This window comes from Chanodichthys erythropterus, chromosome 20, assembly GCF_024489055.1.
Source record: "Chanodichthys erythropterus isolate Z2021 chromosome 20, ASM2448905v1, whole genome shotgun sequence".
Classification (NCBI taxonomy): Eukaryota; Metazoa; Chordata; class Actinopteri; order Cypriniformes; family Xenocyprididae; genus Chanodichthys; species Chanodichthys erythropterus.
The window spans coordinates 9,247,635-9,273,511 of record NC_090240.1 but is presented as its reverse complement, the minus strand read 5'-3'; the positions used below and the strand labels follow the sequence as shown (position 1 = coordinate 9,273,511).

General features: G+C 40.1%; 1 long non-coding RNA gene across 1 annotated transcript in view; it reads left to right on the top strand.

The window, feature by feature from the left end:
* The first annotated feature begins 833 nt into the window (after positions 1-833).
* The window catches only part of LOC137008691 (uncharacterized), a 65,982-nt gene continuing 40,938 nt past the window's right edge, over positions 834-25,877 (top strand). Inside the window, exon 1 of the long non-coding RNA XR_010892798.1 lies at positions 834-1,090. This is a non-coding gene — a long non-coding RNA (uncharacterized lncRNA). The remainder of the gene's footprint in view (positions 1,091-25,877) is intronic.

Here is a 25,877-nt window from a genome sequence, read left to right as displayed (position 1 = left end):
AAATGCATTGATGATGTGACAGTTATAAAAACTGTCAAGCTGCGTCCCACTGATAAGTCTTGGCTTACATCACAGGTTCGCTTATTGCGGCTTACAGCGGCTCTGAGGTGCCAAGTTCCTGGGTATCCATTTGACGAATGAGTTGACTTTCACAGCTGTCATTAAGAGGGCCCAACAGTCCTTCACTCTCTTCGAAGTCTGCAGAAGGTGGATCTCCCTATCCCAGCCATGATTATGTTCTATAGAGGCACCATTGAGAGCATTCTCACTTACTGCATCTCTTCTTGGTTTGGTAATAGCATAGTAGAGGAGAGACACAAATTGAACAAGATAGTGTGAACTACAGAAAAAAATCATTGGTGCCTCACTGCCATGTTTGCAGGACATTTACATTGTGTGCACAGAGCAACAGGCATCATAAAGGACTCCTCTCATTATTGTCATGGAATGTTCACACTCCTACAGTCTACAGAAGTATTAGATCTACTACTCAGAATACTCAGCTGTTAAACAGCTTTTCCTCACAGCTATCAGACTGACAAATCAGATAATGTGAACTGTATTTAATGAGACTCTTTTTTTTTAAAGAACAATTAGCATATTTTTAGCTTACTTATTGGTATTCGCATTTAATAGTTATTTATTAGTAGTTTTTTTTATTAATTGTTTTGCACTGAATTACTGAGCGGTGGATGTGTGAAACACAATTTCGTTTTTATGTGGAGCATAAAAATTACAAATAAAGGAACCTTGAAATAAGAAATAGATAATGCAGGAAACAGCATGTGACACAGCTGAATGGTTTCAGTTCCCATTCAGTTGGTCACGTTCGACATGTCCCAGACTGGCCTCTTCGGCGACGCGTTCGAGAACTTTGGGGAGAGGGCCGGGTGGAGAATCTTTTGTTTCTGTACCCAAATTTGCAATAAAAGAGCAGTTTCCTTCATCTCCGGGTCCGAAGAGGGCTCGGAGAACAGTGGGAGGGCAAGATCCTCACCACTCTCATCCCCCTCTTCTGTCGCCAGAGGACAGCAGCGAGCAGCGGACACCCAAAGCCTCGACTGCTCCCTCTGTCCACCTGTGGAACCAGGTAAGTGTATGCGCATTACATGCGCACTCCACGAGAGGTGTCGCACACATACTCTAAGATCAAATCTGTGTGTACACACACTTTATAAATGAGGCCGCTGGACTCTATGCTTTAAACAGCCTGAGGTTTCCTAGTTTTATTGTGCACATTTGATTTTCACTTTAAAATTGTCATCTCTCTCATCTTTTTAAATGCTCTGAAATCTCACACAGTATAATCTGACCCCATTTTAATCCAAGTAACTTCTAACAATAAGGCTGATTGTTACAAGCAGACAATTGTACATAATTGCATGATAGTTTTGATAATTTTAATTATGATCTAAGAAATGTACCAAAGTGACTTTGAAAGCTGTAAGAAGAATACACTAAATGGGCCACCACTAAAGGGCGCCACAGGTCTTGTTTAATCATTCGGACCATTGTGAGCTGCTGTGGAAACCACTCTCACAAGACTTGAGTATGAGGCTTATCTGAGTATGAGGTTGAAATGGCTTGTGAGAGATTGTACAGTATATACTGTGATGGTGATGGTGAGTTTTTTTTTTTTTTTTTAGTGTTGCAAAACTGTAAAAAAGCAGGTTTGACTCTTTCTGTCACAAGGGTCTTTGTTATTCATTTGCTTGACATCATCATATGGGATGTGGTCAAGCTCCAACATTTAACCATTCTCAGTGAATAAACTCAAAGGCTGGCAGTTTAAAGCGCTTATCAGTGCTCAAATCTCAAATCTACAAAACCGTTTGCAAAGTACACTCTATATTTTGTATTTCTGGCTGAATATTATGGTTTTCTGATTTACACAAATATCATTTCAAACTCAAAAACATTGTCCTTGCCCAGTGTCAATGTCTGCATACACTGCTGTGAGCAATGACTGTATTCATTCACTCAGTCACAGTCATGCAACCACATGGTCATAATGTGGTGAACTGGGCTGAGACAGCTGATATTTGAAGGAATCTGAATCTGAGTACTGGTTTCTCATATCTTTGCATAGCACTGTGTTATTATGACTACCCTTAAGAAAAAATAAGTTTATTCAAATGTGCTATTAGCATGCTTATTTCAAACTAAAAATAAGAAAGTATACTTTCAGTCTGCTTTTTATATACTTCTCAGAAATATACTTTTTGTACTTCTGAGAAATATTCTTAAATTTGCACTTAAAGGGTCATGAAACCCCCCTGTTTTACCTTGGTCGTTCACACCTCTGAGCTGGAAAAATTCTGTTAAAATGGGCATGTAAAGCTTTGGAAAAGTGGGAGTGTAGAGGGGGAGATGAGGGGAGAGCAACCAATGAAGCACAGACATAGAACACACTCATTATACAGAATAATGAATATTAATATATGAGCACGGAGAATATGACAGCAAACTCACAAGCACAAGGGAGAAATGCGAAAGAATATTTAATAGGGCTAATAATAGGCTACTTTGATTTTGAGACTGCAGTGCTCATAAACATAATCAGTCTTTTGTCTATTAGAATAATCATGCCGTCGCGTTCAGATAGGCTACACCAGTGTCCAGTTTGCACATATAATTCATTTGAAGAAGACTTGATGAAATATGTGTGAATAACTACACCGTGCTGGTTAATGTTTGGTGCAGGAGAAAGTGTGAAATAAAAACTTCAAACACGGATACTTTATTCTGTATGAGCTATGAGCCACGTGGCTAGTGTTATTAAAATCATCACGGAGCTCCGTGCTGAAACCGATCATATGCGCGTTCCGCGCGTATATCATAATAACAATCGTATATTTCAAACTCCAGTTCTGTTCGTTTTTTTTTTTTTCTTATTTGTTTTTTTTTTAATAGGGACAGTGTGTGTTAATGAACAGACATAATACATGAATGTAAACACACCTGATTGTAGCCGAAGGCTAATTTCCATCCGTTGTCCCCAGGACTAGGGTCACAAGGGCCAATACATAGACAAAGAAATTTCATATACAAAAAAATATATATATATATATATATATTTTACACAATCAACATTCTTGCACATCCTCATATTGCACAATCCACAATTATTGTACACACCTCACATTGCACATTACTCACTTTACACAATTCACATTATTACACAATCCACTCATTACACACTCCGCTAATTGTACAAATCGTATTATTGCGCGGTCACAATAGCGCACAGTCAGATCAACCGCAATTTAAATAATATACAGTTTCTACACATACACGTGCACACACACACACAATCACCACATACATACAGTTATCTCCCAGTAAAAAGATTTAAATAGAAATATAAATTGCTTCTAAGAATGACTGCAGGTTTGGTTTGACCAGAGCCAATTCTTCATCTGAATTTTAAAAATATCATACGTAGAACTTTCTCTCAATGCTAACGGAAGACTATTCCACAGATTCCCACCATGAACAGAACATCACAGGCTGTCCGAAGGTGGTACATCTGTGGGGTATTGCCAGGTCACCTCTGGTAGTAGCTCACGTGATCCTTTCTGAGCTATCTGCGGTGGTGCGAGGGAGTGTAGGACCTTGTAAATCAGACAAGCTCTTTTAAGGTTAATCATGTTGTTAAGGTCCAATAATCTATGCTTTTTCAAAATATTGCAGTGATGGTGAGAAATGTTTTTTTTATCAAGTATTTTTAAACTTTTTTGTAAAGATTTTCAATGGTTTTTAGTGTTATGGGACAAGCAAGTGACCAACTAGTTAAACCGTAGTCCATATGAGAAATTATCATAGAGTAAAAGTAGGTTTTAGCAGCACTCATGATTAAATTGTTTCGAATATGTTGAAAATTACGATTATTGAATTGAATTACTTGTGCCAATTTTTTTACATGACTTTTGAATGACAAAGTTGGATCCAGGGTAACCCCAAGGTACTTAAATTCTGGAACAAGATCAAGTTCTACTCCGTTTATAAAGATATTTAATCGGTTCAATTCAGGATTACATTTTGAGAAGTACATACAGACCGTTTTTGTGGTGTTTAACAAGAGGCATGAATCCTTGAGCCAGCTATGTACAGACGACAAGGCAACTGAGAGAAACTTTTAGCAGCTTGCTGAAAGTTTTTGGCTTGAGTGTAGATGACTGCGTCATCTGCATACATCTGTGAGAAGACATTTGAACAAGTGTTTGGTAATGTATTAATAAAAAGAGAGAATAAAATCGGCCCAAGGATAGACCCCTGGGGGACACCAACATCACAGTCTAGGCACAAATATTTTACACTGTCAACTACCACATACTGTTTCCTGTGGGTAAGATATGATGTAAATCATTGGAGTGCTTGATTAGAGATGTTGAACTGAGTCAACCTGGACAGCAAGATCTGGTGGTTTACAGAGTCAAAGGCTTTCTTCAAATCCAAGAAGACAGCCCCGACACAGGGACTCCTGTCAAGTAAGTTTTTTATGTTTTCTATTAGCACACACAGGGCTGTGTCTGTGGAGCGATGGATTCGAAAGCCAAATTGTAGTGGATGTAATGAGGGCTGAGTGTTTTCCAAATGAGCTGTGAGGAGTTTAACCACCCATTTCTCAGCTATTTTGGAAATAACAGGAAGTATGCTTATAGGTCGGTAGTTCACCATGTCCGTTTTAGCACCGGATTTAAAAATTGGTGTCACTGCAGCTACTTTCCAGTCGGCTGGGACTACAGAGTGTTTAAAGGACATGTTAAGGAGATGGGTGATTGGTCGTACAAGAGGATCTTTGAAATCTTTCAGAAAAATTGAGTTAAGACCAAATGCATCTGGTGCTTTTGAGTTTTTTAGGCCAGTAATAATTTTGGCCACTTCATGATATGAAATCTCAGTGATTCTGAACACAGCCTGATCAGAGTCACTGATATTATCAGAGCAAACAGATGGACTAAAATGTTGGGCAATCTCCTTTACCGAGGTTATGAAATAACTGTTTAGATTAGTATCTATGGAAAAGGGGTCATTAATAATAATGTTATTTACTTGAAGCTTAATTTTCTTGTTATTTTTGTTTGATTGACGGCCAAACAATTTGTTTAGATGTTGCCATATCATTTTTCCATTTCTTTTTGCGTTCTTTATTATATTTATGAAGAAATTAGCTTTTGCCTGTCGTAGACTTGCTGTTACTTTATTTCGCATATGAGTGAATCTCTGTCGGTCTATAATAAGACTGGTTTTCAGAAATTTGTCTCTTCTTGTCATCATATTTTTACATTCTTTGTTCAACCATGGCAAATAGCATCTTTTCTTTAGTTTGTTTCTCCCTCTAATGGAGTGTGTTGATATAACTTCTTTGACAGTTTTGTTAAGTTGACTGCAACACAAATTGGGATCATCACTGGACAGGATTGGCTCCCAGTCCACTGATGATAAAGCTATGGCCACATTTTGTCGTTGATTTCTAGGGAAAAATTCAAATGGCGACCTATTACTTGATGGATTTGAGAAATCATTATTGACCCTTGACCTGGTAAGTTTTCTAGAGAATAATATGAGGTTGTGGTCTGAGATACCAGTCAGAAAATTATAGGATTTAGTAATTCTTTCAGGCTTGTTAATGAAGAGCAAATCTATTTTGGTTTTTGACTGTCTTGTGATTCTTGTAGGTTGCTCAATGAGTTGAGAAAAATTGAGGGTGTCCATAGTACGTTTAAGTGTTTTTCTATTCTGCTTACAGTCCCAATTCACATCAAAATCTCCAATGACAATTATTTAATTGGATTTGTTGTATAAACTGTGATGTTTCAATAAAGCCTGAAGTTGCTTATAGAAGTTAATTTTTGCTGAGGGAGGACAATACAAGCAGATCAAGGTAAAAGCCATCTCTTGAGAGAGAGAGAGAGAGAGAGAGAGAGAGAGAGAGAGAGAGAGAGAGATTTTTACTGAAACATTTTCTATTTCAACCTAATCTGGTACGCTAAGTTGGGAGCATTCTAAGTTGTTTTTTTACATAGAGCAACACCCCTCCTCCTCTTCCCTTGAGTTTATCCCTTCTAAACACCTTATAGTTTGGGAAGACAACACCAGATTCAGCTGATGAGCTGGTGAGCCAAGTTTCTGATAGTCCTAGTATGTCAATGTTAGAGTCACTTAAATTATGATCCAGTTGCTCACGCTTAGACAGCATATGTATATTTATATGGGCACAGAGTAGCCCTTTAGGTTTGTTTTCAATATCCCAGATTAATTTAGCCAGGTTTAGTGTCTTTAGAAACTTTGTCTGTCTATGCCTTTTCATTACAGGATTTCTAGACTTTCTTTCAGTTTGGCAATGATTTAGGGGAGGCTGTGTTTGTGGTACAGACCCATTTATGTTCTCGTTGGGCATTGGCATCAGGTTGGCTGTCGCGTGTCCTCCGGTGCACGTTGTTTATAGCTTCCCAGCTACTCTGCTAGCCATGCCAGCCACAGTCGTGATTGTGTAGCTCGCCCCAATTTTCAATGACTGATCAATCCACATACGGGGATTTCTGCTCGGTTGCCAATCCACGGGCATAGATGAAGGCATCCCCACTCAATGCCCCTGTCAATGCTGGACATATCCCAAGCGAAGAAATCACACGCGGCGCCGCCACACCAATCACCACACCATTCTCAGTCACCAATGGCTCCCCACAGTTAGCCCCAGCGTCCGTCCCCACAACGCCCAACGGAAAGATGGAAGAATCATTCAGGTAAGTGCATTGCTCAGGCATATAGCTTAAGGTACATGAAGTGCATACCTGAAAGTTACCGGTGGTGCTCTTATCGGACGTTGGGATGTAAGGGCCATCTTGATCTTGTGCTGGAAGGTTAAACGGGCCGGGACATTGGTGTATGTCACCAGATAGCAGGAGGCAAAAGGTAATTATCAGTGCGAAGCTTTGATGTGGTTTTAAGATAGTTTTGGAATGTTGGGCTGCTCTGCTGTGCAAATATGGATGGATAAAAGTTGCAGCCAATACGTATCTTCCAAGTCCAAAAAGCTTGTTTATGTGGATCGGCACTAAATCCTCTGAGGTTCGACTATATGATTTATTTAAAATTTGACCGGTATCGGTATAGTTAAAAAACTTGTGAGCAGGATTAAGGTGACAAGAGCTACAGTTTCACCTGTAATACCCGGTGCTGCCATCTTGCCCAGTTCTGACTGCATCGCGGGCAAAATACAAACAACACATGTGCTGCTGGGGGAAACATACACACGGCTTGTGTGTTTGAACGCAGCTAGAGCAGGCAGAGGTGAATGAGCCGCATTTTTGTGACATTTGAATTCTCCGCTGTAATGCGATCTCACGCGAACATATTTTCCATTTGTGCTGGTAGATTACAGCAAAACAATCCACATGCACACAAACCTCTGATCTGGTCGCGTTGCAGTAAAAAACATTGTGTTGTAGCACTGAGGAAACGAACACCAATGATATGTCTCTGAATGACAAGAGACCGAGGTGAGAGAAGTGATACTTCCTCATGCATAATACCGCAATTATAATCTTATGCATACTACAGCGCAGTGATTGGATTAAATGAGCTTCATGTCAAGAATATATGTTGAGAATCGCTCGAAACGGTCTACGTCAACATGTTCGACCATGCCCATACTTGGGCCGAAAGTACACGATGACGTCAGATTTTGTGACGTTGCTCCGACTCAGCTTTTCAAACAGGAAGACAGAAATCGCTCTGAAAAAATGCAAAAATAACTATTTTTCACTTACGAATAACATTAATGAGTACCTTTAGTGTTTTCAATGATGTGCAGCCTATACATATCTGTTTACAGCTCAAAAAAAGAGTTTTGGGGTTTCATGACCCTTTTAAGTATGCTTGACTTATACTGACAGAAAAGTAAAGTATATTTGGCCTATACTTGGACTCAGTCTTTGATCGAGATATACTTAAAAAGTATATTTATAAAAGTATAGTATAAAAGTACATCATTTGAAAATATTGATTTATAAAGAAAACAGATATATTCCTAATTCCGAGTATCTGAATTTTTGTGTAAGCTAGTCCTCTGGTAGTGTACATAGCAATTTACTTCAAATCTTGGCTGAATTGACTGAATTTTCAGGCTATATACGGTAGGGGGCGTTGTTACGCATCTTCTGAAATAATACAGAATCTCCCTATCAAAATGCAGAAGAAGAAGCTGAAACAAGCGATAGAAGATTACTCACACAAATATAAAATAAAGTGATCATCATACATTAAACAGCATATAAATAAAAACTGGCAAACGTTATGTGGACAAATGAAAATTTGTTTTTTTTAAAGGATACACATAACCACTGCTTAAAAAACAATAGTGTACAATCTGACATTTATAGGTACACTATGTAACTTTTGGTGCTCTAGCGGTTAATAAACAGAACTGCATGCGTCTTGCGGAAGAACATTATAGCCGGAGCTACTTCTCTCTATGTCTATGACGAGTCACGCAGATACTGTGCTACTCCACAGCGCTGCCAACCAGAACCATTCTCAAATAGTCCCAATATGAACTCGCTTGTTACATACATTTTGAACAACAACAAAAAAAGTTATGTGTAGGCAAAAAAAAAAAAAAGTGCTTAAATTTTGCTAGCCAGGCAATATTTATTACATTTACTTACACAGGAGGAACTTCTTTGACACGTTTTGTGTCATAGCCCCCAACAGTTGCAAGGGATAAAATATAACAAAAATCCTGTCAATTTATTATAGTTAAAGGGTTAGTTCACCCAAAAATGAAAATAATGTAATTTTTTACTCACCCTCATGTCGTTCTACACCCGTAAGTCCTCCGTTCATTTTCAGAACACAAATCAAGATATTTTGATTTAATCTGATGGCTCGGTGAGGCCTGCATAGGGAGCAATGACACTTCCTCTCTATGATATAAAATAATGATCTGAAACAACATTACATGAGGTGGAGAATTGTCAAATGTAAACAAAAATAGGCTCAAACTAGTATACTAGAACTAAAGTTTACTGATACAAGTGGGTTTTTAAACTACAAAGTAGGTTGTGAACATAAAAAGTAGGTTTTTAAACTTTTACCCAATAATTTTAGATATGAATTTTGAAATGGCACAATTATTACATGTTAAAATCTGTAGTTGTGGACCATTATCAGTATTTGACAAAATAGCTGGCTAAATCAAGTTTAAAACAGTTTTTAATCTTACTTTCCTCAGATGTTTGGTAAAGATGAAATAGAAAGAAGAATACTCCAAAAACACACTGGTGGCACTTGATTGAGCTGTAAGCTGCAACAGAACACACACACACACACACAGTAACTTATTAATTATGAATTAATATGATATGAAATAATGATCTGAAACAACTTTACATGAGGTGGAGAATTGTCAAATGTAAACAAAAATAGACTCAAACTAGTATACTAAAACTAAATTTACTGATACAAGTGGGTTTTTAAACTTTAACCCATCAATTATAGGTATAAATCTTTTAAAACTGCACATTTATTACATGTTAAAAGCTGTATTTGTGGACAATTATCGGTATCTGACAAAAGAACTAGCTAAATCAAGTTTAAAACAGTTTTTAATCTTACTTTCCTCAGATGAAAGATGAAATAGAAAGAAGAAATACTCCAAAAAACACACTTGAATGAGCTGTAAGCTGCAACGGAACACACACACGGTAATTTATTAATTATGAATTAATAGGATATGAAATAATTATCTGAAACAACTTTACATATGACTATTCTCCACCTCATGTAAACAAAAAAATAGACTCAAACAACTATAAGTTCTGTGAAAAATAACAGGTAACGTTGGGCCTAACATTAGCTTATCTCGCCTGCTATTTTACTGGAAAGGGGTGAAAATTTGCGTTTAGGATTGGACTGAAACCCAAACAGTTTATCACCCCACCTCCCAGAAAGATAAAGAAATTCTGTCCAAATAGTGTTTTACTCAAAAGGTTATTTGCCAAATTATTTTTTACTCAAATCTAAGTGTTTGATCGGATTAGAAAAGGAATAAACCACCCCTTCCAGTCCAATCGAAATTTCATTCAGATCGATTAAAGTTGCCGTAGAACGTCTTTTTAAAAGATGTAATATAAGTCTAAGGTGTCCCCTGAATGTGTCTGTGAAGTTTCAGCTCAAAATACCCCATAGATTTTTTAATAATTTTTTTAAAACTGCCTATTTTGGGGCATCATTAAATATGAGCCGATTAAGGCTGCGGCCCCTTTAAATGCTCACGCTCCCGCCCACGGAGCTCGCGCTTGCCTTAAACAGTGCATAAACAAAGTTCACACAGCTAATATAACCCTTAAAATGGATCTTTAAAAAGTGTTTGTCATGCAACATGTCTAATCGCGTAAGTATGGTAATTATTTGGATGTTTACATTTGATTCTGAATGAGTTTGATGGTGCTCTGTGGCTAAACCTAACATTACACACTGTTGGAGAGATTTATAAAGAATGAAGTTGTGTTTATGCATTATACAGACTGCAAGTGTTTAAAAAATAAAAATAACGACAGTCTTGTCTCCGTGAATACAGTAAGAAACGATGGTAACTTTAACCACATTTAACAGTACATTAGCAACATGCTAACGAAACATTTAGAAAGACAATTTACAAATATCACCAAAAAATCATGATATCATGGATCATGTCAGTTATTATTGCTCCATCTGCCATTTTTCGCTGTTGTCCTTGCTTGCTTACCTAGTCTGATGATTCAGCTGTGCACATCCAGACGTTCTGCCCTTGTCTAATGGCTTGAACATGAGCTGGAATATGCAAATATTGGGGGCGTACATATTAATGATCCCGACTGTTACGTAACAGTCAGTGTTATGTTGAGATTCGCCTGTTCGTCGCAGGTCTTTTAAACAATTGAGATTTATATAAGAAGGAGGAAACAATGGTGTTTGAGACTCACTGTATGTCATTTCCATGTACTGAACTCTTGTTATTTAACTATGCCAAGATAAATTCAATTTTTAATTCTAGGGCACCTTTAAGGTGTTTACATGGACATTTTTCAATCCGATTGAGCCATCAATCCAATTACAAATGGATTATTTGGGTGCATGTAAACGTAGCCAATGTTAACTTCAGTGTTTTGAAGTGTTAATTTAAAATCGCAACAGTTACAATAAAATTAAGAAGGTACAAGTTTATTTTTAAATTAATTTTTTAATTGTTTTTATTTCTATTCAAAAGAATCTTATTTGTTTCTATTCAAAAATCCAGTTTCTCTCTTAAAGCCGGGGACACACCTAACGATTAGCTGAAACATTCTAAGACTGAACTGAACACACATACCGATTGTTTCCTTCGACTGGAGCCGATTTTAATCGTTGACAGTCGGAGAAGAACACAAACGTTTAAGATTGAGACCGCTCAATCAAGCAACACACTGTGCGCGGGATCTTGAAAATAGATGTAAACAAACAGCTGGCGCTCTTCATCTGCAGCTATATTTGTGCGGAAAATAACAAAAAAAGACGAAAAACCAAGCGGCAACCTCTCCCTTTCTCTCGTGAAGCCAATACAGAAGTAACTTAAACTGCGATTCATCGACTGGCCGCTAGGGACAGGCTCCAAAAGAGAGCAGAATCTCATAGAGTCCCATGTTAAATTGGCCAAGTTTATAGCGGAAAAAAACATGTTTACAAGTTGGTTCAAATTGTGGTTTTGGTCTGTACTGCTATTTTTGCCCTTCATGACAACTCTGAGGGGGGTGAATTTTTTTATAATTTATCTGTACTGTTCTCTTCATATGTTTTGCTTTCCAAGCGTGAAATATAAATAAACAGCAAGCCAAACTCTGTTCAAGAGCCAGGATATGAGCGCCTTGCTCCTTTAATATTTCAATTTGTGGTTTACACAGGCAAACTCAATGGCCATTGAACAGAGTAAAACTGTAAATTAAATAAAAGAAATAAGGAAAAAATATTACAATCAAAATTAAATTATGCTTATTAACAGTGATGAGCGAAATGTATATAGATACATCGCTAACTCAGGTTAAGAGCATTATCAATACCCCACGTTAGTACTGATCGCCAAAAACAAACATCTTGATTAGATCACGTTAAACTCTTGCAACATATCAAACAGATGGATAATTAAAATAAACTTACAGCCATCGCTTTCGACAGGGTTTAGAAGGATGATGAAATCAGATGCAACAAAAACATGTCAACAGTTTGCTGCACCATAAGCTCGCTATTTCCTGTTACCCAATGTGCGGTGCTCGTGGAAACACGTCAAAATAAAAGTCCTCCCATAGGAACTTGCATAAAAGCGACAGATAAAATAAAACTTATAAAGAATATTAAGCAATCATGAAAATATAATGTTTATACATGCAAATGTCCATCACAAATTATGCACAACCTCTAACAGAGGCAGAACACTCCCCGCCTGGCATTATTACTGCCATTATAACGATCTGTTTTTAGTCTTACTTAGTCTTCTTTAGCTAGCAGTAAGATCAAATCAGAAATTGGTCGTAGGAATGTTTTCATGTTACCACTTGAGGTTGTCTTAACCTCTACCTTGCGGACCTTTCCGTCACTGCTTGGGAAGACGGATGTGATTAAGCCCAAAGGCCAGTCGTTCCTTGAGGACTGAACTTGCTTCAACAGCACAACGTCTCCAACATGCAGGTTTCGGTGAGTCTCATGCCACTTGCGTCGGGGTTGGAGTGTACCGATATATTCTTTTCGCCATCGGCTCCAGAACTCGTTGGCCAATGCCTGTACTCGCCTCCACTGACATCTCAGGAGGTCTTTTTCAGCATAATTCTCACTCTGGGCAGGTACTCCTGGCTTTTGAGTTAAAAGCATTGCTGGAGTGAGTATGCATGGAGCATATGGATCTGACGAGACAGGAACCAGAGGTCTAGCATTTATGATTGCCGACACCTCTGCCATCAAAGTGCAAAGTACCTCATGAGTCAAGTGAGCATGTTTCTTCTGCAACAGCATACCGTCTAGAATCCTGCGGGTTACACCGATCATGCGTTCCCATGCTCCCCCCATGTGGGAGGCGTGTGGAGGATTGAATTCCCACGTACAGCCATTCTCATGGAGGTATTTCAGAAGACTAGTCTGGTTTTCTTTTGTTGGCTGCATGCCCAGTTCTTGGCTAGCTCCCACAAAGTTGGTTCCTCTGTCTGATCTGAGCTGCTTTGCTGGTCCCCTCACAGCAAAAAACCTTCGCAGAGCATTGATGCAGCTGGCAGTGTTCATAGATTCAATGACTTCTATGTGTACTGCTCTTATACTCATACACGTGAAGAGTATAGCCCACCTTTTGTTTTCAGCCACACCGCCTCTGGTGCGCCGAGTGACAACTGTCCATGGACCAAAAACATCTAACCCCACGTATGTAAATGGAGGAGATGTACTGAGGCGCTCAGGTGGAAGATCTGCCATCTTTTGAACTTCCAACTTTCCTCTGAGTCTGCGACACATAACACAATCCTGAAGGATGGAGTTTATCAGTCTTTTCCCGCCTACAATCCACAAACCAGCCAGTCGGATTGCTCCTTCTGTGAATTGTCTGCCTTGATGGTGCACCTTGGAGTGGTAGTAACCTACCAACAGCTTGGCGACATGACTTTGCTTTGGGAGGATGATAGGATTTTTCACCTCTGACTCAAGAGAAGAGTGTTTCAGACGTCCTCCAATTCTCAAGAGACCGTCATCGATGTAGGGGTCGAGATTCCACAGCGTGCTTGAATGGGAAACTTGTTGATCCTTCTGCAGAGCAGCATACTCATCTGGATATAGGTCTCTTTGGACATGTAGAAGTATAAGTCTCTTTGATGCTGTCTGTTCTTCGGGTGTACGTGCTTCGCTGCACTGATGCCATCCTCTGCACGTATGGGATGTGCTTATTGAACTTGACATGTGAGAACGTGCTTGATGAATCAGAAAAGAAACAGCTCTTATCAAAGATTCCCAAGTAGAAAAGCGCTGAAAACGTTCTGAGAAGAGGCTTCTTTCTACTCGAGTAGTGAAGCTGGCTACACAAGGTCTGACTTCTGCATCCGTCTCAGGATTTATCAGTTCGAAGAACTCACACTGTTGCACTTGGGGCGGTTCGTAGAGAAAGCTGGGTCCTGTGAACCATATGGTGTTATTAAGCTGTGATGCACTCACAGATCTTGTTGCCAGGTCAGCTGGATTCTGGACTGTAGGCACATAACTCCACTGTTCTGGAGAAGTCGAGTGACTTATCCGCTGAACACGATTGTGCACATAAACGAAAAAACATCTGGACTGATTGTAGATATATCCCAGGACCACTTTGCTGTCACAGTAGAATTTCACTGCATTTGGCTTGTGGTCTAGTTCGTCGAGAATGTGTTCAGCCATCTCTACAGCCAGCACTGCTCCACACAGCTCCAGGCGAGGGATAGAAGGTTCAGGACGTGGTGAGAGCTTTGCCTTTCCCAACACAAATCCCACTTTGACCTCGCCTTCATCAGTCTGAGCTCGGAGGTAAGCCACTGCCCCTATGGCCCAGTTTGATGCATCTGAAAAGACACACAACTCAGTGTATAAAATGTTAGAGAGTGAATGGTGTACATATGTGCGTGTGATGTGAAGGTCACTTATCTTTTGAAGTGAGGTTTTCCATTCTTCCCACTTGCTTCTCTTCTCTTCAAGAAGGACCTCGTCCCAGTCATGTACTTCTCTGGTCAGCTCACGTACCAGTGCTCTGCCCTGGATTGTCACTGGTGCCACAAAGCCCAAAGGGTCAAAGAGGCTATTCACAACAGAGAGCACTCCGCGATGAGTGTAGGGCTGGTCATTAGCTGCGACTTTGAAAGTGAAAGTATCAGTTTTTATGTCCCAGTATAAACCTAGGCTTCTTTGAGTGGGCCAACTCTCATTTCCAAAATTCAGATCTTGAAGGCCAGAAGCGAGGTCTTCTGGTGGGAACGCTTTCATCACCTCAAAACTGTTTGAGGCTATTTTGTGGAGCTTGAGGTTCGACTTGGAAAGTGATTCTTGGGTGCGTTTGAGCAGGTCAATTGCTTCGACTTCTGTGGGAAAGGACATCAGTCCGTCATCCACGTAGAAATGTCTGTTGACAAAGTGCAAAGTATCAGTACCATACTCTTGCTCACCTTGCTGTGCAGCTAACCGCAGACCATATATCGCTACTGCCGGTGAAGGGCTGTTCCCGAAAACATGTACCCTCATACGGTACTCTACCACTTCCTTGTTCAAATCGTTGTTGCTGTACCAGAGAAATCGCAAATAGTTTCTGTGGTCTTCTTTCACCAGGAAACCATAGAACATCTGTTGGATGTCTGCCATAATAGCAACAAGATCTTTCCTGAACCGTAGCAGCACACCCAACAAGGAGTTGTTCAGGTCAGGGCCTGAGAGCAGCACATTGTTCAGAGAAATACCTTGGTGTTGTGCGCTGGAATCAAACACCACTCGTATCTGTCCCGGTTTTTGCGGATGATACACTCCGAAGATGGGCAAGTACCAACATTCTTCATCCTCGTGGATAGGTGGTGCTCTTTCCGCATGATGGTTCTGGAAGAGTTTCTCCATGAAGGCAGAAAACTGTTCCTTCATCTCAGGGTTTCTACTTAGCGTGTGTCGCAAAGAATTAAGACGAGACAAAGCATGAGCACGATTATTTGGCAGTAATGGTCTGGGTGATTTGAATGGCAAAGGAGCGACCCAGTTTCTCTGTTCATCCTGGTGGAACTCTGCTTGCATGATCTTCAAGAAGATCTCATCCTCGAAGGACATGGCATGTTTGTTATCATTTTTGGTTCTCTCAAATACTTTGAGCCCAAGTTCATCTTCGACTTGCATGCAACGAGTGGCGTGATTGAACGAATGGGGAAAAACAACAGACTTATGCTCCCCGCCATGGAACAATTTCTCTTTCACTTTGATGTGGCTTTGGCATGGAGTGAGAAGAGACGGACGACCATTCTCTAGGATGTTAGTTTTAAAGACACTCACCATCGGCTTATGAGCTTTGTCAATGCAGACATCACCTACAATCACCCAACCTAAATCTAACTGCTGCGCAAAAGGTGCATTGTGAGGCCCATTGATCTGTTGTCTTGCTTTGTGTACACGGATCATGTCTCTTCCCAACAATATTAAGATCTGAGCATCAGGATCTAGCTTTGGGATGAACTGTGCCACACGTTTCAAGTGTGAATGAGCAAGGGCGACCTCTGGAGTAGGTATTTCACATCTGTTGCTCATCATCTCGTTACACTCAATCAATGGTGGGAGATCTAGACATGTTTTACCATCCAGTGTCTCTATTTGGAAGCCGACCGCTTTCCTTCCAGATATTTCTATGGAACCAGCACATGTTCTCAGCAAATATGGAGAGGGGTTACTCTGGATTTCAAACAGCTCAAAGAACTCTACTTTGGCCAGGGAGCGGTTGCTCTGGTCGTCAATTATGGCATACATCTTAATAGCTCGTTCCCGTTGCTCATGAGGAAATACACGCACCAAGCACATTTTCGCACAGGATCGCATTGGAGCACTTTCCCCACAAACTTCTGTACACTTTGAAGTTACCTCTGGGGTAGCATTGTCCTGCTGTTCTGTATATGGTTCTTGCATCTGAGGTGTTGAGCGAGGCAGAGCTATGTCTGGATGCATGACTGTGCAATGTCTATCAGAATCACACTCAGCACATTTGAGGATTGCGAGACATTCTCTGGCTACATGATTTGGAGAACAACACTTGAAACATCTTTTCTGTTCTTTCAGGATGTTCTTGCGTTCCAACAATGACTTTTTCCTGAAGGCTCTGCATTTTGACAGTGGATGTGATTTGTTGTGAATAGGGCAGTACTTCAACAAGTCTGTTTTGATAGTCTCTTTCGAGTTTGCCGCATTTGAATCATCATTTGCCGACACATCTGTCTTGTGTACTGACACAGGAACTCTGCTAGCACCATGTTTATACAGCAGTCTTTCACTTCTGATGACTGTATGGCTACTACTTGAAAGCTTGAAACTTGGATCATTCCTGGCTTTAGCTTCACTGCAAATAAAATGAGTGAAGAATGAGAATGGGGGAAAACTGACCTTGTTCTCTTCCTTGAAACGTGAGCCAGCGAACAGCCATTTCTCCTGCAAACTTCCTGGTAACTTCTCCACTATAGGATTAATGCCACGAGGGGTATCGAGATAAGCTAGTCCAGGTAAGTATGTGTCTCCTTTCGCTGCAAGTATCTCCGTGAGCAGGTCTGCAATCTCCCTGAGTTTGACATTGTCTTTTGGAGATAGACGTGGAAAATTATCCAGTCGCTTAAATAAGGCACTTTCTATCACTTCTGGAGTGGCATAACATTCTTGAAGTCTCACCCAAGAAAGTTGGAGAGCAGCTTGTGGATTAGTGACATATACAGCCCGAATCCTTCTCACATGATCTGACGATTCCTTCCCCAGCCACTTGACTAATAAGTCTAGCTCTTCACCAGCTGAGAGCTGTAAGTCTTGCGTGGCATTAACAAACGAAGACTCCCAGGCTCTAAAGTTCTCTGGATTATCGTCAAACTTGGTAAGCCCTGTGGTGACAAGTTCTCTACGTGCCAAGAATTTAGCAAAGTCTAACATAGGCTCAGCTTGGCTTTGAGAGTAATGTTGCGTATCTGAAAGAACTGCATACCTTTGTGAAGCAGGGTCTTGTTGGCGTTGGGATGCTTTAGATGCAGTATTCGGTATCGGATGAGGCAGATTATACAGTGAATCTGGATATCTTGTGCTCTGCAGACATTTATCATCACATATTCTGCTCCGTTCATGAACTGTATCACTATCATATGCAGCGCTCAATCTCTGAGACTTCTCGATCAAACTCGGAGTTGATTCCTTTACACAGGCTGAAGATATATTTAGAGGTAGGGTGGAAAAGTCAAGAGTTCACCTGAGTTTGGTGCTTTACATATTCCTCTGTTCTCATTGAAATCACATGTGATGAAAGTGTGCTTCTCTCACTGCAACCATCATCATGTTCCATTGCTGCTGCCGCTGTCTCTAATGCTTCCGCTTCTGCCAGAGCAGCTGCAGCTTCTTTTTCGATTTCTAATGCTTCTAAACTTGCTTCCACCATAGCTCTTTCCTGTTCCAGCCTAGCTTTCTCCTTTTTCATTTCAAGCTGTCTTTTTGCAAACACCATCTTGGCACGAGCAGCTTCTGCTGAGGCTCTAGCTTTAGCGGCAGCGCTAGCAACTGAACACTTGGAGGAAGATGATGATCGTTTAGAACTGACCTCTGAAGATGCTTTTCCTTTTCCTCCTTTCACTTCAGTTTGCATGTTTGCATCTGCATGTTCCTCTTGCACCCGCTGATCCATGGCTTTTTACTGTACTGTTCTCTTCATATGTTTTGCTTTCCAAGCGTGAAATATAAATAAATAGCAAGCCAAACTCTGTTCAAGAGCCAGGATATGAGCGCCTTGCTCCTTTAATATTTCAATTTGTGGTTTACACAGGCAAACTCAACGGCCATTGAACCGAGTAAAACTGTAAATTAAATAAAAGAAATAAGGAAAAAATATTACAATCAAAATTAAATTATGCTTATTAACAGTGATGAGTGAAATGTAGATACATCGCTAACTCAGGTTAAGAGCATTATCAATACACCACGTTAGTACTGATCGCCAAAAACAAACATCTTGATTAGATCACGTTAAACTCTTGCAACATATCAAACAGATGGATAATTAAAATAAACTTACAGCCATCGCTTTCGACAGGGTTTAGAAGGATGATGAAATCAGATGCAACAAAAACATGTCAACAGTTTGCTGCGCCATAAGCTCGCTATTTCCTGTTACCCAATGTGCGGTGCTCGTGGAAACACGTCAAAATAAAAGTCCTCCCATAGGAACTTGCATAATAGCGACAGATAAAATAAAACTTATAAAGAATATTAAGCAATCATGAACATAATGTTTATACATGCAAATGTCCATCACAAATTATGCACAACCTCTAACAGAGGCAGAAAATTATCCGTTAAAATTATCTTAAGCCTTAAAGTTCTGCATAATTAAGGGCGTGGTCACTTGAGTGACAGGTAGAGTGCGCTGCTGTCTGTGAGCTGTTACCTCAGCTGCCGCTGAATTTGGCATCTCAGCCGTTTTTGTGCTTTTTTTCTCGATTATTTTATACAATTATAAAATATAGCTTGCTGCATAATATTCGAGATGTGTGTCATAGATGTGCATGCATGCGGAAAAGACACAGAACACACGTTGTTGGATCGTGGCATTGGCTGAAAGTTTTGGTTGTGAGATTTACAACAATGACAAAACCAGGAGGATATACAACTCTGACAGCACTGCTTGGATATTATAACTAAAACTGCTGCACTATTTTGAAAAAAATATACTTTGGACACGGGCTCATTTGTTTGTTAGATACGCTGCTCAGATTGCATCCTTTCTTGAAGAACGATGACAGATCATTCAGAAGAAATGTGAAATGTTTTTTTTTTTTTTTTTTTGCAATGGACATTTATATCAGTTATCCGGGAGTGACGTGCGGTGACGCGCAGCTAAGATGGTCGCGGCCTCATTTTCGCTTCAAAACTGCTGTTCAGAACTCTATGGGTGACGTCACGGACGCTACGTCCATATTTTTTTACAGTCTATGCGAAAAACGCGCAGGATCCTGGCTGGAGAGGCACCATGGACTTTGTTCTCTACAGAGAGAATTTGAGGTGAGTAAACTTTGTTAAATTAATATTTTTAGAGCTTGCACTCCGGTGGTGTCGGCCGTTGTTAAGCAACGATAAGCTGCGATCCTCAATGAAGCTTGTTCGACTTGAAACGGCACTGTACAGACCATTAAATTACCACAGAAGTATACTACTACAATGCGACCTCAAAGGGCACTTTCACTTTCGCGATCAAAGGGTAGGGCTCTTTATATTCTCTCTGTATATTGTATCATTAACTGTTAATTTTGATCCTTATCTTTCCAGATAAATAATATATACAAAAACATGATAAAAAAAAAAAAAAATCAAACTTAGCCATTATCTTTATCACTTGTTGCCCCCCTAATGGCTGGTGCCCCAGGACACTCGCCCAATCCCGTCTATGGATAATCCGGTCGAGTATGTCCAGTACCTAACACGTTCAAAGCTTCCTTACATTTACATTTACATTTATTCATTTGGCAGACGCTTTTATCCAAAGCGACTTAAGTGAGGAAATACAACAAGCGAGTCATCATGACGAGGCAAATAGACAAGATCGAAGTGCTCATAATACAAGTTATAGGCAGTGCTCAGATTATCCTAAAATATAATAGAGAGGGATTAGAGGAAGTGAAAGGATAGGAATAAGAAGTTTTTTTTGTTTTTTGTTTTTTAAGATGAGGTTAAGTGCTCACGAAAGAGATGGGTTTTCAGCTGTCTTTTGAATATTGCCAGGGATTCCGCATTCCGGATGAAGGCAGGAAGATCATTCCACCAGCAAGGGACAGTGAATGAGAATGTTCTGGAAAGTGATTTCGTGCCTCTCTGTGATGGTACCACAAGCCTTCGCTCCTTTAATGAGCGCAGGTTTCTGGTAGGTAGTGTTGTAGTACTCGAGTCCGGACTTGGACCGAGTCCAGTTTTTCAGTCTCACTTCTTACCGATTCCGAGCCGATCTTTTTTGTTACCAGCGGCACAGGCAGTAACGTCAGCTGCGCATTCTCGCTCTCTTCTCTCACGGTGAAGTGACACACACTCGCGCGGGAACCTCCTCTCTCTCACTCGTCTCATTCGCTCCGGTTCCTGCAGGTTTCGTGCTCACACCGAAAGCGCGCGCACCACTGATCACGCGAATAAGCCACGCTTAGTCTCAAACAGAGTCACAATTACCAAAATGAGTGGCTTAATGCACTTAAAATATTAAATACATACAAAATTATGTCAAAATGCTCGTCTTGGCAATTATTCAGATAAACACAGTCAGTTTTGGATCGTTAAATAGCTAAGAGAATGCAATTCTTAAAGGGACAGCAGTCCAATATTCCTGCTGCTGTCTGACATGTTATTTAAAGAACAAAAGACAAAGAAAATCACTTTCTGCTCTTGACTGAATACGTTTTTAACTTTAATGGTAAGAATAAGTCTTTATTTAATATTTACAATAAAAAATACAGAAATTAAGGTAACCAACGTGGATGTGTTATTTTACATTTGATTACTTTAATTTCTGTAGTATTTCTTATCTAAATAAAAACCTACTTAACCTGAAAAACTTAGTTTCATTGCTCTCTATTCTATTGCATTTATTTGCTGTTTGGAATTTTTTTATTTGTTCTTATTTTATTACTGAGTTTTACTTTTTTTATGAAAATAAAACTTTGTGTTGAAGAAAGGTAGATTTTTGTTTGTATATGCTGTCAATTATAGTTCTTAGAAAGAAAATCAGAATCGGCAAAAATAGGTATCGGCAGATCACACTATTCGGAAATCGGAATCAGCCAAGAAAATTGAAATCAGCGCATGTCTAGTTCAAACAAAAGCCACAGCAGAACTGCAATTCATATCGATGTTTCTTGAACAAATCTGTGGCTGTGTAAAAACCATGAGAGTCAATGATTCAATTACCCTTTCAAAAATACATCCACTTGTGTCCTTACTGAATGAATGAATGAATGAATGAATGAATGAATTGAATGACTCGATGACTCACTCATTAAGACAGTGACTTACCGCCATCTACTGGCAGTTTTAGTTCAATTTAACAGTATCACACATTATAACATCATTGCTTATTTTTCTTTTGGACATTTTTAATTTAAAACATTGATTTATTTTATAAAGGTATTTATAGAGGTAAAAAAAAGCACTAATGCACAATCAGTTTAAAAGGGAAAATATTGTCCCTTAATGGAAAAGGTGTGATTGCAGCAGTCTAAGTGGAAGAGAAGGGGAATGCAGAAGAATGTTAAATGCCTCAGGGTGTACGCGACTGTAAAATGTTTGGGAACCACAGTTGTAGAGAATTTAAAAACGTAATAATGCAAAAAATAATAATGCAAAATTATTATTTTAGAATCTAAGATATGCTGTCTCTCACATCACATAAATTATCAATAGTTATGTACGAAGGTCTTGAAGAGGATTCTTTTTTTTCTGTCTCTGTCTTGACTGTCTCATTTGGACTCGGACTTGACTTGGACTCGAACCTTTTGGACTTGGACTTGACTTGGACTCGACAAAGGTGGACTTGACTACAGCCCTACTGGTAGGAGTGTAGACTCGTAAGAGTGAGTGGAAGTAGGAGGGTGCTGAGCCTGTGGTAGATCTGTAAGCAAGCGTCAACACCTTGAATTTGATGCGAGCAGCAAGTGGTAGCCAGTGAAGAGAGATGAAGAGAGGCGTGACGTGGGCTCTTTTGGGCTCGTTGAAGACGAGACGTGCTGCTGCGTTCTGAATCATTTGTAGAGGCTTGATTGTGCATGATGGCAGTCCAGCCAGAAGTGCATTGCAGTAATAAGCCTAGAAATGACCAGAGCCTGGACCAGAAGTTGTGTTGCATGTTCTGTTAGAAAGGGCCTGATTTTCCTGATGTTGTATAGTGCAAATCTGCATGACCGAGCTGTCATTGCAATGTGGTCTTTGAAGGTCAGTTGATCATCAAGGATTACTCCAAGATTTCTGGCCGAATTTGATGGGGTAATTGAGGATGTGCCTAGCTGGATGCTGAAATCGTGATTTAGAGTCAGATTGGCAGGGAAGACGAGAAGCTCAGTCTTAGCCAGGTTGAGCTGTAGATGATGTTCTTTCATCCATGCCGAGATGTCCGCCAGACAGCTTGAGATTCGTGCAGCTACTGTGGGATCATCTGGTTGGAATGAAAGGAAGAGTTGTGTGTCATCAGCATAGCAATGGTAGGAGAAACCATGTGCCTGAATGATGGGACCAAGTGATGTAGTGTAAATGGAGAAGAGGAGGGGTCCAAGAACTGAACCCTGAGGAACACCCGTGGTCAGCTGATGAGCTTTGGATACCTCCCCTCTCCAGGCAACCCTGAAAGACCTTCCTGTGAGATAGGATTCAAACCAGAGAAGTGGAGTACCTGTGATGCCCAGTGATGAGAGGGTGGACAGGAGGATCTGATGATTCACCGTGTCAAAGGCAGCTGATAGATCGAGCAGAATGAGAACTGATGATTTGGAATCAGCCTTTGCAATCCGCAGGGATTCAGTGACCGACAGCAGTGCAGTCTCAGTCGAGTGGCCACTCTTGAAACCAGATTGATTGACATCCAACTGGTTGCTATGTGAGAGGAAAGATGACACTTGGTTGAAAACAACTCGTTCAAGTGTTTTTCCTATGAATGGTAGGAGAGAAACAGGTCTGTAGCTGTCTACAAGAGACGTGTTTAATGTGGGTTTCTTAAGCAGTGGGGTTACCCGAGCCTGTTTGAATGTGTTAGGGAAAGTGCCAGTGTGGAGAGATGCGTTGATGATGTGTGTCAGTGCTGGTAAAAGTGTGGGAGCGATGGCTTGTAGAAGGTGTGTGGGGATGGGATCTAGAGGGCAGGTAGTAGGATGATTGGAGAGGAGAAGTTTGGATACTTCTGTCTCAGTGAGGGGAGAGAATGAAGAGAGGAGGTGTGTGGCTGTGTGTGTGGTTGGTCTGAGTTCCTGTGTGTGTGGAGCGGAGAACTGACTGCTGATGGTAGATGTTTTGTCAGTGAAAAATGTAGCAAAATTATCAGCAGTAAGGGATGAGGTGGGTGGTGGTGGAGGGGGACAGAGGAGAGAGTTGAATGTTTTGAAAAGTGTGCGTGTGTTTGAAGCGCTGTTGATTTTGTTGTGGAAATAGGAGGATTTAGCAGCATGAATTACAGCAGAAAAGGATGAGAGCAGAGACTGATAGCTACAAAGGTCAAATTGATCTTTGATTTGTGCCACTTCCTCTCTGCAGCCCTGAGTTTGGTCCGATGTTCACGAAGAACATCAGATAACCAGGGATTAGAGGGAGTGGCACGTGCAGGCCTGGATGACAGAGGACAGATACTATCTAGAGAAGAAGTTAATGTGGAACCACTTTATGCGGTACCACTTTTAGCATAGCTTAGCATAGTTCATTGAATCTGATTAGACCGTTAGCATCGCGCTTAAAAATGACTAAAGAGTTTTGATATTTTTCCCATTTAAAACTTGACTCTTCTGTAGTTAAATCGTGTACTAAGATCGACAGAAAATGAAAAGTTGCGATTTTCTTGGCTGATATGGCTAGGAACTGTGCTCTCATTCCGGCGTAATAATCAAGGAAATTTGCTGCCGTATAATGGGTACAGCAGGCGCAATGATATTACGCAGCGTCTCTCACAAACATCTCCATGGTTGCAAGGCACGTTCCCTGTGCAAGCAGGGGCTCACGGGCGCTGCGTAATATCATTGCACTGCTGCAGCCATGGAACGGCAGCAAAGTTCCTTGATTATTACGCCTGAGTGAGAGTATAGTTCCTAGCCATATCAGCCTAGAAAATCACAACTTTTTATTTTCCTTCGGTCTTAGTAGCCTACACGATGTAACTACAGAAGAGTCAAGTTTTAAATAGGAAAAATATCAAAACTCTTTGGTCATTTTTAAGCGCGATGCTAACGGTCTAATCAGATTCAATGAACTATGCTAAGCTATGCTAAAAGTGGTACCGCCAAAACTGGAGATCTGCTGAATGGATTTGAAAACGGTAAAACTCAACTGTTTAACTCTAGGGGAGTTGGAAAATGAGCCTATTTTCAAAAAAAGTGGAGTGTTCCTTTAATAGCAGCCCAGCTTCTTTCCTTATCGCTTCTATTATGGTATTCCTTCGAAGATATGTTGTATAGACATTCGTACTCTTGCCAGAGTTCAGCCAGTTTTTCTTCCATACCGGTTGTCCAATGTGTTTTTATGTTGCAAACTTTTTTGACGCCATTTCGCTGCTTGTTTACAATCGCCTGACACAGTCTCCAAGGAAACAGAGACGTTAGCGGTCGCAAATATTATGCTGCTTTCTCGTGCTCTCATCGTTATTGTAAAGATGACTTTCCTTGAAAAAAAATTGAACGCCCCCCCCCAGTTCGAAACCTGAATGCGATTTGTTCGTAATCACTAACGTTACTTCAGAAGTGGGAATTATCAAATTTGAGAAGAATCTTTGTGAGGAGGACTGGCAATGACTGTTTCTAAAATTCTAAGACTAGAATTTTATAAAACTATAAAAATAGTAATATTAATTATATACTGTAAATATTTACAGACTATTTTTATAGTTTTATTGTAACTGGCTAAAAGGTTTTGAATGATTTCATCATGTTTTATTAATATTAATAAAGGCAAACATTAAATGTTCAAGTTTTTATAGAGCAATCCAGTCTATCTGATGTTGGTCCATTAGATTTTAAATATTTCTGTATAGCCAGTTTTGGCCAGAATAGGGGAGAGTGGGGGCGGTTGCAACACTTTTTACATTTCCTTCAGTTTCTCAGTGATTGTTTGTATTAGAAAGACAAAAATATATATGTATATATTAAACCCATATATGTCACCTACCTGCCCATGCTGTTGCAACATGTGTACATATGATAATATGAAAGTAATTTGTACTTAAATGGACCCTGAAAAATGTTGCAACTGTCCCCATATATGGGGACAGTTGCAACAGTACCGAGGGGCAGTTGCAACAGTCATTTAGATGTAATAAAACTCATACTTCTGCATCATTTTTCAAATCTTTTTTTTTTTAGTTAACTTTTTAAAGTAAAAAACAAGTACACAACCATGTAACACCTTTGTCAAAATCCCACAAACTGATTTAT